A 15,838-nucleotide genomic window follows, 5' to 3' on the forward strand; every position below is an offset into this window, starting at 1 on the left:
CTTCATATGCAATGCAGCATGCAAAGGAATGCATAAAGAAAAACAGGGACAACAGATTTTTAATGCACATTGGATGTATAAGAATGTGTGTGGCAGCAGAAAGCCAAAGGAACTGCACAGCAGTGCATTGTGTAAAAAAAATGAATGAAGACTAAGATTGTGTGAAGCAAGGGTGTAAAAAGAAAAGGCAGCACCCCGTGTTAATTTTTTGTTGTGTGGAGAATGCAGCGCAAAACAGCGTGATGGCAAGAAGGAGAAGCACAGTAGTGCGAAGAAAATGAAACCAGAACTAAGAGAGAATGAAGAAATGTGTTTTTACACAGCAATGTAAATAAGAAAATGCAGCAGCATGAAATTTTTTTTGTTGAAGAAATGAAAGGTAATGGCACAGCAGCAGTGCGAGTGTAATCAATGAAGGGGAGCACGCAGTGCGTATTTTTTTTGTTAAATGTGACAGGAATGCGCAGCAGCGCAAGAGCAATTTGAGAAGTTATTTTATGCACAACAGTGCAGTGATAGAGAGAGTGCTGAAACAACAGTGCTGAAACAGCAGTGCTGAGATAGAGTTGCTGAGATAAAGTTTTGTAATGGAATATGCAGCAGCATAAATGTATTGAAAATTTTACACATAGCAGTGTAATGTTTTTCAGGAGAAGACAGAGTCTGTAATGAATAGCAGTGTAGAGCATATTGCAGCCTAAGCACTATTGTGAAGATGCTCTCGCTGTGTTTTGGAGCAGCAATGCATTCTACAGGCGTGTTTCAGCAACTGTCTGCGAGATGCTGAAACACGTGTTTCAGCAACAGCCTGGCTGAAACTGTAATTTTCTGAGATAGCAGAAATTGGTTTGTGGAACAAAAGCGTTCCTTGGTGAATCCCTCTATCAAGAGGAAGATGCTTTTTAGCATACACATGGTAAATCCCTCTATTAAGAGGATGATGCTTTTCAGCATAGTCACAGGTGAATCCCTCTCTCAAGAGGAAGGTGCTCTTCAGCACATTGTTATGGTGAATCCCTCTGTCATGAGGAAGGTGCTCTTAAGCACAGTCTCAGGTAAACCCCTCTATTAAGAGGAAGACAATTTTAATTGGTTGTGGAACTGCATCAGAAGCAGTTGGTGAATTCCTCTATGTGAGGAAGTGTTTGGGTACAACAGAATGCCCAGCAGTTGAAATTAAAGGGGAGTGTTGAAATATTAATTTCCCCTGCTGCGTACTGTTTCCAGAAAACCAGTACGCTTCCCAGCACAAATTAAAACAGCAGACACCTGGACAACAGTTTTGCCAAAGCAATTTTCCCTGGAACAGATAGAACCGTGCGATATGGATGGGCAACTGTTTGATTGAATGTACAGGGCCTACAGCAATGAATTTGACGTGAAGTTGAATCTTCATTGACAACCAGATTTATGAGTCAAGCGATAAATGAAATTTAATGCGGTTGAGAGAGTTGGTAAAAATGGTAAACAACAGGTTTTATTGCAAACATGGGGAATGTACCGCAACATCCAGAAATCTCAGGAATTAGATTTATTTGTCTGCTGCTCCATACCTTGTTTTAATTTCCAGTCTTGTCATAATAATTTTAAGCAGTTTTTTCTGGTGTGTTGTTTTTAATGTAAAAATGCAGCAGCATAGAAGTAGAGCGGCAGGAGTGTTAATCTCTCAGCAATACAGTGCAGCAGCGCTCAAATGTAATTTCTGTGTTTTGAAAAAGAATGTGCAGCAGCACGAGCTCAGATGAATGAAGCTTTCATGCACAGCAGTGCAGGGACTGTAAATGAAATGTAAGAGAGAAGCGCAGCAGCGCTTGAATGTGATTGTGTGCTGCAGAGAAGAGTAGAAGCAGCAACGAAGGCACATCAATGCAGAAAAGTAGACACAGCAGTGTGTAAGTTTTTTGAGGAACAGAGACAGAGCTCTCTTTGTAATGCACAGCAGTGCAAAAGTTTTTTTTTGTACGCAGCAGCGTGTTACAGCAGCGTGTTACAGCAGCGTTCTTAGCTGAAACAGAGTGTTACAGCAACATGTTTTGTAAATGCACAGGAGTGCAGTCACAGCAATGGAAAGTGCAGACACAGCAGTGAAAAATAGCCTGTTGATTTTTCAGAGGAGACAGAGTATTTTGGTTTTCTGTAATGTACAGCAGTGCAGACACAGTAATGTATTTTCTGTTTACAGCATGAAGTTTTTTTTATGTTTTTGAACTGTCTTTAAAAGTAGCCTTGTAGAAATCCCTCTATGTGAGGAAGACGAATTTGTATCAGTTGGTTTACTGGTTATGAATACAAGTTAATTTTTCCTGTTGCTGTTACACCGTAACCAAAAAAATACTTAACGTCAAAAATTTACGTTGCTGAAACACCACGAGCAGCGTTGCTGAAACACCAGTTACAGCAACCAAAAAAAAAAATCTCTGTTGCTGAAACACCGTTTCCAGCAAGCGATTTTCTGGGTTTTCTGTGTTAAAACAGAGTATAAAAACAGAGTATTTTTTGTCTGTCTATTATGGAATTTTCACAAATTCCCAACATCTCATACCATAACAACATTCTCAGGAATCCAACAACACATGGACTCCTACATCAATTGGCCAATGTTGGGTAGATGAGGTTAGGTGAATCGAATCCACTGCAAAAAGATTACCTGTAAGAAGCTAGCCAATCACGTAGCTGTTTCCGTAAACAACTCAACTACATTATTCCACGTTGCCATTATTCCACCACGTGATCCGTGTTGCCTCGCGCTGGAGCCTGGTACCATGATATGCTTGGTTTTCTCGATATACTTCTTGACAATAACGTGTTCTTCTGTCTTCAGACGCAGTCGCTCCATCAATTTCAATTTTCTCGTGTGATATTGTTTTCCAAATTAATGCTAGACACAACAGTTTCATTGCTCTTCATAGGACTTCACAGAGAAAGAATGGGTAAACCTGTGATCTGTCCTTACAGCCCATGCGCCATCAGTTTTCCTATATTTTGAAACTAAAGCTAGACATAATAAATTAATTGCTTCTCAAACTAAATCGAGGCATGGTAAATTAATTGCTCCGCCTGGAAAGAATGGATTAATGTACAAATGTGTACCATATGTCCCTTATTGCTTAGGCCATTTTATGTAACTAAGAGTCAATGCCTACATAGAATGGATTAATGTATCATGTGTCCCATATGTCCATTAAGGTTTATGTCCTTATTGTTTAGGACATTTTATGTACATGAGGGTTAATGCTTATATAAATTTAAGGGGAGGAGTTTAGGGTTTGAATCATTTTGAGTGAAGTAAATTATTCTATCGGGTATTTATAGTTGTTGTTTATTTTATTTTGATAAAGCTATTTAAAAGGATTAGGTGGAATAGGGTAGTATATTTGTTTTGAGTTTGTAATTTGTTCTTCTTCTAATCATATTATAAAAACATGAAGCCAATTGGATGACAACCTTTTTTCATATTCATCTTGGGTGAGTTTAGAATTGCACCCAAGATGTGGCCATTTAGGCACACTATCACATCTAGCCAACTTGGCCTTAACTTATAGAATCATGCAAGAAAAACAATATCTATGATAGCAATAGAAAATTATGTGCATCTTGTTCACATTGACATCTTCAAAACACATATTGCATTGTTCTTTTACAACCCTTTGATATTCAAAAGGTCTTGTAGCTATATGGGTGTCTGAATTGTGGTGTTATGGGGATCATAGTTACGTGATTGATCCATGCACAAATTCTCCCTCTTTTCATCTAATCACGAGTAAAAGATTGAATTCATAAACCCAAATCTATAAAGAGGAGGAGTGACACCGTGCCATGTTTTGCAGACAATCTCTCTCTCACACACACATGGCATAATATAGGTATATCATGTCAACATGTGCACACCTATATAATACACAAGGCTTATATAGAAGGATTTGGAGGAGAGATCAATTGTATATAGGCACTCTGTCAGCAATGTTAGATATCTTCCTTTCATCCCTATCTTCTAGAACTAACTAATTTTGACCTTTTATATACTTATCCATTCACTCTAACGGCCCTAACCACTTTAACTCTCTTTTTTTATGTAACTAGAGCATCGCAACTCTCCCTAGCAAGCTAACAAGAGCATTACAACTCTCTCTGCTACTGTTTTAGGGGCATTGAAGGGGGAAAATAATGTTTTTGATAGGGTTTCGATATACATTCTTCTACATTCCAACCTCTTTTTTGAAGTGTTTCCCTAGTATACCCAAGGGGGTGTCAAGTTGAGCTATGAGAGACTCTTATGGTGACACATTGAGTTGCAACAAGTATGGTATTAATTTCTGGACTACCAAGGACATAGAGAGGCCATGATTTTGTGATGGTTGAAGATGAGACATTTCTTACCATGCAAGAAAACCAATGATGCTACTAATGTGGTTGCCCTGGCTTTTCAAGAGATTGTGAGGTTATATGGACTAGTAAGGAGTATCAATTCTGTTAGAGATACAAGGTTCATTGGATATTTTTTTAGGATACTTTGGAAGAAGATGTGTACAAAGTTGTTGTAGATTTTATCATATCAACCACAAACAAATGGATAGATCGGGGTGCTTTATCGAAACCGTAGGAATTTGTTGAGAAGTTGGAGTGGAGTAAAACCAAGTCAGTGGGATTACTTTTGGCCTAGGATGAATTCACCTACAACAATCTAATAGTTATGTAGGAAAGAGTCAATTTCAGATCGTTTATAGAAAGTAGCCAAACAGACTAGTATATTTGGTGAAGCTGCCAAATATGGAGGATAGGAGTATTAATGCAAGTCAATTTATAGAGGGAATACAAGAAAATCATGAGCAGGTTGAACAAAAAATATGGTAAAGAAATGTCATATATAAGCAAAGGATGTTGAACTTTGTAACTTTAGTCGGTCTTCATAATTAATATTTTAGCCCTTGATGTATTTATAATGATGAATATAAATCATGTTATTCATGCTATTCTCAAAAGAAGAAAATACGTGACATGTTCTTCATGTCCGTTTTCAAAAGAGAAGTTTTGAACTTATAATATTGAATTTCTTGGCCCCAAAACTTAAAATCGACCCTCCAAGAAGTCAAGTCGGCATGCTGCTTTGGTCACACCCATTTGACTTATTAGCCAAGTATAAATAGAAGGTTTCAACCTCCTACAAAAGGAAATTTGATCAACATATGTACAGAAGCAATTTAGACCATCTTAGCAAGGAAAAAGAACAAATCTAAGCAAAGAAAAAGGGAATATCTAAGGAAAGAGAAATGTCAAATCTGAGGTAGATTTCTGGCAGAGTTTTTAGGCCTATCTGGGAAGCAAAATTGAGCTTTCCTGAGAGAATAAGAATGCTGAAATTTGGCTCTACCAGAGTAGTCTAGATCAAGTTAATTGGGCACCATTGTGACTTGACCTAAGGGAAGTTAACCAGGTTTGACCTAGCGATATTATTGGTCAATTTGAGCTTATATATGATTAGATGTATCTCTGTTGAACTTAAATATTTCTCTAAGGGAAAGGTCGTTGGGATCTTCCCCATGTGTGTTTTCCAAAGGTAAACTCTTGTGTTTCTTTTTTGGCTGTCTCTTTATTATCGTATTGGATTTTTGGTTCCATTTTTTATATCTTCTATGGAATTTATTTATGATGAATTTGATTGCAAGAAAATATTAATGTGAGAAATCATAAGAAGTACTTATCAATTAAGAAGATCTTTTGAAATACAAGATGGTATCAAAGTTTGGGTGAAAGAAAAACCTTAAAAGAAGTCAATATCTTTAAAGATATTCTCTAGGGCTTATTATGTCATCATCCCTAGAAACCCTAGTACTAATATGTTTGAAAAAGGGAGAAATTCTAGATATATCTAGTTGTATGTAAGCTAAATAGGAAAAAGGGTCAAAGCCCTAATTTAATCTCAACAGGAACCTGAAGAGATCTCAGACTAGGGTTAAAAATAATAATAAGGATCACAAAAATCATGTTTGAAAAGGGTAAATCCTATTTTATAGAAAGGAAGGAAGAAAAAGCTTTGAAATGAGGGCCTAACAAGCCTCTGATTTGGATTATTGTGGAAGGCCGAAAAGCCTCAAATGATTCACTAAAACTATATGCCTCAAAATCCCAAATTCTTCAGATGGTGAATATGGTTGCAGGAAAGCCTCATAATTTGTCTCAGTCCAAGAAGACTCAAATTTTATGACAGAATATCGAAAAGGCCTCATGGTTTATTAGAGGAAGACAAAAACTTTAGAGGAGAGATTTAGACGCCAAAAATTGTGTCAGTCCTATCTCAATTAGGTTGAGAAAACTCAAAAGATCTAAGGAACTTCAAACAATGTCTAATATTTGTCTCAGCTAATGGAAAAGCTACCTTACAATATTTCTTTACCCTGACTTAGACCATTGATGCATACCCTATTCATCAAAGAAAAGTCATGGAGAATAAGCCAAGTCATGAAGCATAAACCAAGTGGACCGCAAACCAAGTGTATGAGATCTACAAAAGTTTGTTTTGAATACATAATGTATGGAAAAAATTGTGCATAAAAGAAGGGTTGATAAACCAATAACAACGATAAAGTTCTTTTTATATATATTTATCCTTCTTGATGATCTATCCAAGATACTAAGACTCACAAAAGATACAAGGAACATTGTTTCAATTATTCTATTACATAATGGCTTCATGCAAAACACATCACAGTAATGGGATGATGAGTATGAGGCCTGGGAATACATAGGCCAAGCAAAGCTATAAAGAAGTTTGCCAAAAGTCCAAATTTTGATGCTTGGAAGATAAGGTATGTATTATCGTTCACTTTGTCTAGGATTTCAATTACAAGGAATGATATATAATAGCCTTTTCAATGAATATTCTTGACTTGTATATAATTTGTTTCACAATTAATTAAACAGGATTGTGATATTACCCTCAGTCTAATCAAATGTTGTATCAAAATTATGATCTATTATCTCACAAAAAGGGATCCTTGGAGGATAGTTATGATCATAATTAAAGGAGTCATCTTTCCTACAAGTTCATTGATGAGTTATGCTCATAAAATATACTACATATTTGTAGCATGATAGTCATGAAAATTTGGATTGTGGTTCAAGGAAATACAAGGTCAGTTAAGGGAAAATGTGATATGTATACATGTGTTAAACTTTTTAATAAAAAAACTATGTTCTCATTGAAGATGATGCTTTGCATGTAGAAGCATGATGTTATTTATTGTCATAAAATCCACACTGAAAAATTCATTGAATATTTTGCTAATGTTAATTGCTGATAGGATATTTAAATACTAAAGAATTTGACCTATCTTATGAAATATGGATGCCTAGTTCTAAATTATATTCTTTGCACATCAAGGAAATAAGCAAAAAATATTACTATCACTAATGTGCATCTAAGGAAACTACACCTTGATGGAACAAGTTCGTTGAGTATTATCTTCACTTTTGACATGGAAATATTTCAATGAAAAGAAAGCTAAGCTCCTCTTTCAAGTTTGAGATAAAAAGTTCTCATGTAAGATGAGTCATTTGCAGAACATGATGTACCCTTATTATTTATACTGCTATAATAAGCACCTTGGGTTGAAAAATTCAAAATCAATGTTCAGCAAGGAATTCATATTTATGAAAGTATCATTGCAAGTAATGTTGAAGCAGTGACCAAGTATGTTCTCTAGAGAAAGATATCTCACATTTATTGAAGATCCTTAATATCTCCCTAAGTTTTATATAACCTTGATTGTTTGTCGAGATATGGAAAGAAAAAATTGCACACTAAAGAGTATGTCGAACTTACAAGAGGTTTAAAATGGAAATAGGCTTTATCCTAGAAGAGTAAAAGTCTTGTATATAAAAATACTAGGGTTTGTAGATAAACCCTAGATCTAGACCTAGATTAACGTTTACGTTGAAAGAAGAAAACCTAACTCATGCAAGGAATGACATCATGTTAATGATGTCAACAAGGATGATAAAGTTGTAAGGTGGATGTGAGAAGGCTAAGATCAAAAGGGAGCTGACATTTCCTATGATATTCAAAGAGATAAGTAACTTATATCTCTCTTCCCTCATTATTGTTTTTGTTTTACTATTAGCTAGCCTCTTGTCTTTGTTTCTCTTTGCTTTGTTATAATTATTCTTCCATGATCTCCCAATGAGGATTGTAGGTATATAGTGAAGGCTTCCAAGGCTTAGGAAAGAGATGGAAGTAATGGAAGAATGAAGCAAAGATCGTGACAAGAGAACTTTCCTAGAATCGGTGATTTGTATTGAGTGATATTATACTAGATGAAATTCAAGCTAAGAGGAAGTAAGTAGATAAAAAAAATTTGAAGTATGCCTTGATTATTCTAAATAAAATTCAATGGTGACTTCCAGATGGATCTACAAGATCTAGCATGCAACAAATAACAACATAGACAAGTACAAAGAAATAGTCTAGAATAGAAGATTCTTCCTGAAAGAGTGAGAGGATCATGACAAGACATTTTCTCGAGTTGTTAGGTACACTTCTTTTAGAAATATTATCATTACTTTGAAAGTTACACCAAGAGGATGCAAATGAAGTAATTGAGGATGAAGAAGTGTAGCTACCTCAAGGCTTTGAGGTAGATGAGAAGAAGTCCCATGATTAAAGAAGGATTTATGTTATCACAAGCATACACATTGGGCTTGGTACTTCTTGATGGATGGATTAAGGTTGATTTTATTTGAGTTGTATCTAATGGAAGTAGAAGGACTCATGTGTTAAAGGGAAAAACTATGTAAAAATAATTTCTTGTGTAATAGATGGAGTAGTCAGAAATGTTTTAGCTTCATAGGGAGTTGACCTCTGATTTCAGGATGATGGTCTATCACGCTAAGGGAGCATGCAAGATTTCCATAATAGGAAGTGTTTCAGTATGAGAGGGAACATCGAGTAAGGGTGATAGGAAAGCAGTTGTGGTGATGGATCTAGTGAAGGAAACATATCAATTTATGGTTGAACAAAGGTATGTTGCTCAACATGTGTTGAACTACCAACATGATTCAGTTGGTTATGGCACAACTAGTTATGGTTTGAGATATATATCAAATAGTGAAAGTCACAACTAGTCAGATTGGGGAGAAAGTGCAGAAGACAAAATATTCCATCAATATATCACTTCAGTATGAACTCTGTTATCATTTCCTAGATGAGCAAGAAGTAGACATCAGTTACACTCAGTACTGAAGAAGCCAAGTATATTGCATCTTGGTTGGAAATATGACAAGAAGTATGGCTTTAGAGGCTACTTGCAAGATTTTCTTGATCAAGCGCAGATCGCAACAATGATGATAGGTCGAAGCATAGTGAGATATAATACTGAGACATGGTATAGAAGGAAGAAATATGGCTTTAATATTATTCTATAGTTAAGTAGATTGTTGATAAAGCCTTTTCCCTAGGATGAAGTTTGAATAATTTGAGGACAAGGTTGGAGTGATTGAGCCTGTATCTCTTAACAATAGGGAGTGATGAAATTACAGCATCCAGGATAGTCATTCTCCTTGGGTCAGGTTGACCAGGATTAGGGAAAATGGTCTAGAGTGATAGCATTAGGGACATAGATTCTCCCTATGTCAACTATGACCATAATTAGAAATAATGGTCCAGCAAAGGACATTCATTCTTCTTATGTCAAGTATATTGACCTAAATTAGGAAGAATGGTCCTAGAGGCATAGGATCACTCAATTGAGTGGGTTCCTTTTCACATCAAGCTTAGAACTCTCCAGATAGTTTGAGCGAACTCATTTAGCATGAGACCCAAAATTACTCGGGTAGAGTGTGGCCTTTGGAGATTCACCATGTTTCAAAGATATTGACTGGAATGGTGGTGAACCAAGACTAGTCTGTATACCACATGTCAGATGGACCAAAATTATGGTGACTAGTTGATGCTATCATACCATGTATCAAGCGAACAAACTAGGATTATGGTGAGGATACACCATAGGTTAGAGGTACCAACCATAAATATGGTAACTTGTTGATGCTAATGATTTACCTTGTCCAATAGTTATTGACCAAATTATGGTAATTGGATAATGTTGATGATGTTTATTTACCATGTGTCAAAGTTGTTGACCAAATTATGGTAATCGAATGATGTTGATATTGATGAATTGTTCTAACCTTTTCTTTGAGAAATTTGCTAACAAGATAACATCTAGATAGCCATTATGAATACTCCCTAGCTAAGAGGGACCGTTGAATTTTGTAGGTATTGTCAATATTCATAATTAATATTTTATCCCTTGATGTATTTATAATGATGAATATAACTCATGTTCTTCACGTTATTATTCAAGGAAGAAAATACATGACAAGTTCTTCATGTCGATTTTTAAAAGACAAATTTTGAATTTATAATATTGAATTTCTTAACCCCATAACTTAAAATTGTCTCTCCAAGAAGTAAAGTTAGCCTACCCCTTTGGTCACACCCTTTCAACCTCCTAGTCAAGTATAAATAAAAGGATTTCAGCTTCTCCAAAAGGAAATTCGGTCAACATCTGTATAAAAGCAATTTAGACCATTTGAGCAAGAAAAAAGGATGAATCAGAGCAAAGGAAAAAGGATGAATCTAAAGAAAGAGAAAGGAAGAATCTGAGTGAGATATGCGGTAGAGTTTTTGGGCTTATCCAGGCAGTATAATCGAGCTTTCTTGAGAGAAAAAAAAAAAGTCTAAATTTGGCCCTACCAGAGTAGTCTATGCCAAATTAATTGGGCAGCATTATGACCTGACCTAAGGGAAGTTGACTATGTTTGACCTAGCTATATTGTTCATCAGTTTCACCTTGTATATGTTAGATGTATCTCTATTCAACTTCATGATTTCTCTAAGGAAAAGGTTATTGGTTTTTCTCCCTTATCGGTTTTCCTACAATAAACTCATGTATCTCTTGTTTGGCTGTCTCTCTAGAATCTTATTGGTTTTTTGTTTCTAATCTTGAGATATTTTGCGTAATTTATTTATGGTGAATTTGATTGCAAGAAAAAATTAATGTAATAAACCATAAGAAGTAATTATCAATTAAGAAGATCCTATGAAAAATCAACAAAGGGACATCTACAAAGAAGAAAAAAGGCTTTTAATGAAGATAAATTGGTAATTGAAAATTTGAGGAAATAAGTATTCCCCAAAGGTACATACATTAGACTCAAAATATAAGAAAATTATGCCATGTTGGTACTTGAGAAAGTTTTCAGATAACACCTCTAAATTGGAGCTACCAAAGAATATTGAAATTTCCATGATATTCAATGTTGTTGACTTGCATGAGTTTCATGATAGAAAATGGGATGATGAAGAAGGAATCATGGATGAATGGAAGAAGCAATTATGTTTCAATATAGCTAAGGAAGTAGAGAAAATTTTGGCAAAGGGGTGTTGTAAAAGAAACTAAAATAAAGAGTATTGTGAGTATTTAGCTGAGCAAAAGGTTGGGGCTCTAAGGATGCATCTTGGGTTTCCAAATGGAACATACTTTCAAGGCTTTTCATTTTCTATAAAACCTACTATTGCATTCTCATGAGGTAGAAGCTCTTGTTTTCTTATTGGGGATATTTGATGTAGGGCCATCTTTGACATCAAGTAATTAACATCAACCAAAAACATTTTGATTTATGTGTTAGTAGTTTCTATGATGAAATAAGGTGGATACCAACCATCTACTTCACAATTGAATGCAATCCAACCATATGCAGATGATCATGCCTTTGTGAGTCCATGTTTCTTATGAAGGCTTCATGACAGTTAGTGGGCTGTACCGAAGAGGAATGGGACTCGATTTTCAAAATGTTAGAGGAAGTTGGTATAACACAACTATCCATCTCCAAACCATAATGAATGGATGAGACATCATTTAAGAAAAAGGATGGAAATGAAGCATGGGTTTCTTTTGTTTTTAGTTGGCGAGTTCATCGGGCTCCAATGGAAAAGAAGAGACAATGATGTAATGCAAAGAAGACTTAGCATAAAGATACATAGATGCCCTAAAATGGAAGATGATGATTGTAAATGCATCAATTACATTGTAAAAGTAGGATAGATTAAGACCCTTTGAATATGCCTCACATTTGTACAGATTCTCAGTTTAATTAAATAAGAGTAGAGTTCAAATTTTATTAAGGTTACTTCTTGTCTATGAATAATTTCATTCTATTTTTCAATGTTTAGAAATAGTTAACTAAAATCATGCAACATGCATCAATTCCCCTTAAAATAATACAAAAGCTTAAATCACTCTCCATCAATTATTTCTTAGAACTTTGATATGTAAAATTATATAAAATATTTAAATTTTATTTTATTTTTGCATTAAATAACTTAATTTTCTTTTAAATAAATAATTAATTATATAATTAATAAATAATTTCTTGTTGATAGTTTTTTAAAATTACATCTATTTAAAATAGTAATAATAAATCACTAAACTGTATTTGAATATACAATTTTTTTACCAAAATATAAATATCTTAATCAAAATATATTATTATATAATTTTAATGTAATTCAAAACAAACTTAAAATCTTGATTGGCCAATTCATTAATCCATTTCCATTAAAATTCCTTTTTCAAATAAAAATATAATTCTTTTTCTTCCATTAATTATACCAATTTTTTCCATTTATATGGTTGCCATATATATGTCAATATATAATATATATTGTATTAATGTCCAGAAGGTTTACATGAATTTGGAAGGAGATCAAGTGTCTCATTAGGAGAAGGTATCTTCCATGTCACACAAACCTACTTCCTTACAAATGGTGATCATGCCCTCTTTTTGCATTGGAGTGCTAATAATCATGGCCTTTTAGACTTCATCTTACTTTTTAAAATGTATAGACTTTAAAATGAGACTGCCCACCATATTCGAACAACCATTACATGAGCAATGCAATTTGTTGTGATATATCATAACCCAATCTACCAGTTCAATATAATTTTCCAAAAGTATTGAAGGAGGTGGTGCATATAAGAATCAAGCTAGCCACCACATGCATATAATTCAAAGTTCGTTAATGGGTACACTTACATATAGGTGTTTCTCTTTTCTAAATTTAACTAAAATCTATAATGATAATGGTGGGAATGGACCTTATTTCAAATAAATAAGAAACCAACCTAATTACCTCTAAACAAAAGAATAAATATATAAATTCAAACAACCATTTTGATCATAATTTATGCTGTCCTTCCCATTCTGATCCTAGTTTACTCACGCCTTTGACAAGCATTAGATGTGAGAGTGAGAGTAAGGATCTGCCCTATTCATTCTATGATTGCACCCACCAAGGACCCATCAGATTCAAACATTTCCATGTTCTAATCGCCATTGTTGCAAATACTATTAAGAGTAATCATGTAATAACATTTACCTATACTCCTTGCACTTCTGGAGAAAGTGTTCCAGAGATTTCCTCTTTTGTAGCCGAAATTCCACAGATCGCACAATGTTTTTTTTAATTTTTTACTCTTGGAATCAATATTGTGAAGTTAATGATTATTGTTAAAGACATGAGCCTAAATTTATGAGTATCGTTCGTACCAGTATGCAATTTTTGAATAAGTACTTGCTGAGGAGCACTGTTATTTAGAGGATTCAAGGGCAATAGTTACAATGCTTGATTGCTTGCGCTCGTGGATTGTGTCATTGTTGGTTTCCAAGTTGGGCAGTGGGCAACGAGCCTGAGAACAACTTCAGTCTAATCAATACAACAAAAATCAACATCCTAGAAATCTAGCAGAGGTGTTTCCTACAAATGAAACATGGAGATTTCTAAATATACTTGTTTTTCAACAACGTCATACATGTTCACCATCCCGTTATAGAATATGGTGAGCTAGGAAGTGGCTGTTTCTCCCATGGGAGTTTTGCAAGCAGATCTGCTTAGAAGAAGAGCCAAGAAAACATAAGGTCCACAAGAAATGGAGGAGTTTGAAGGAACAACCTCTTATGCTCTCAATAAGTAAGGATCCCTCTTCCACCTTTGAAATGAATAAGTGCTATGCATAGTTATGAAAATGAAAAATGGACAAAATGAAAAGGGAAAAAATGAAAAAGGAAGAAGGTGAAAGAAGAGAAAGGCTTCCTATGTAGAGAGGTGATGCAAGTAACATCGTCGGGGTACTGACCAGGTTTACTGGTAGCAAAGCGATGCTTGTATTCCTACGTGACTCCACTTGGGTACTGTCTAGGCCTGCTAGCAGCGAAGCAACACTAGAGATGAAACTAAAACTCTCACGACTATACTGCTTGTGCACCAATATACCCCTCATCCCCAATCGCAACAACTATGTTGACTTGGATTGGAATGTGTGTTGACCAACCAAGAGCTTGGCAGATGCTACATCTTACAATCAAGAAAGGGTAGAAACCAAGAAGAACTGACAACTGAACAATACTTCCAGAGGTGTTAGACTTGCTTTTCACAAACAAGGTCCATTCAGAGAACTAGAGTTCTACCAATGTGTCACTAAGTGTTGTAGCGGCTACAAACACCCTCCAAAATTTTTCCTTGGCTTTGTTTTGGATCCTCCATACCAACCATCCTCAACAACATGTCTTGCACTATCAAGTACATGAGCTTCAGTGGTTTTCTAGCAAATTTCCAGCCTGTGCATGATAGCTTATTTCACTCCCCTCATAGGTTGTTTCTTCAAAATTGGTCTAGATGCAGGCTAAGAAGATCCCTCAAGAAATTGTGCAATTCTAGAGGGGAACCAGTCTTCCCTCTGAAAATTTAGCAATCCTGACTGGTAACCTGCTAGGCTTAGAAACTACACAATCCTGTTAGTCAAACTTCCTAGTGAAAAGCATACAATCTGGCCTAGCAAGACTGCTCAGCCCAGAAATTGCGCAATTCTGGGCAGTAGTCAACTGCTCCTCCCAGAAATTGTGTAATCCCTTTGAGCAGCTAGCCCAACTCCCTCCCAGAAATGCACAAATTTCTACCTAAGGCAAGCAGGATGTTGCTCGATTCCACCTGGGACTAAGAAAACTTGACTTGCATGCATGGGCTACCTTTTCCCGAAATAGCAAAACTCAACATGCAAATATCATGCCTAGATTTTAGGGAGCTATTTTTAGCAGCTGGAGGTTACATGCAAAGAACATTTTAGAAACCTTCCTCCAAGTGTCTCTTTTTCCTAGATTTGTGGCATGCGTGTCATGAGCCCCAAAATTATTTATTCGACGCTTTAAAGCTCACTTTTTAACATCAATCTTTGAGCTCTGACATCCCATAGCACATCCAGGAGTCTTCAACACACCCATCTCAGCTATTTGAGGTTAAGTCTGCTTAACTTCTCTTTTGCAGCATTTTTGTCGCTTTTTTTGTTGTGGCTTGTGTGAGTGATGTCTACTTTATTTCTATGAACGCTTGTTGTCGTTTGCATGCATATTATTTTGTACTAAAATTATTTCATTTTTCATTAGCATCTCACTGTTGTCGCATGCATGACACTGCTTTGCACGAACGGTTGCTGATTCAGTGACTCATTTCACACACATGCATGTTGTTCCATTTTCTGAATCTTGCATTCATTGTTTACATGCACGATCACTCACTCCTTCTTACACTCAATCTTGCCATGCATTCACATCCATGTTTTCTTTTAGTTGCCCATCGGCGAGTGTTGGCAGCCTTGGCTCAAACTCTGGCTCACCAAGATAGCATTGTGCAATCCTGAGAGGGAAGGCTTTGCCTTCCTCCTAGAAAATGCACATTTTTGCCCAGTGATTGTCCTCCTGTCTTGCCTTGTATAATTCTGAGAGTCAATGA

This window comes from Pinus tabuliformis, chromosome 2_1 (genome assembly GCF_031772625.1).
Source record: "Pinus tabuliformis cultivar Carrire ecotype Pingquan chromosome 2_1, CPIR1, whole genome shotgun sequence".
NCBI classification, from domain to species: domain Eukaryota; kingdom Viridiplantae; phylum Streptophyta; class Pinopsida; order Pinales; family Pinaceae; genus Pinus; species Pinus tabuliformis.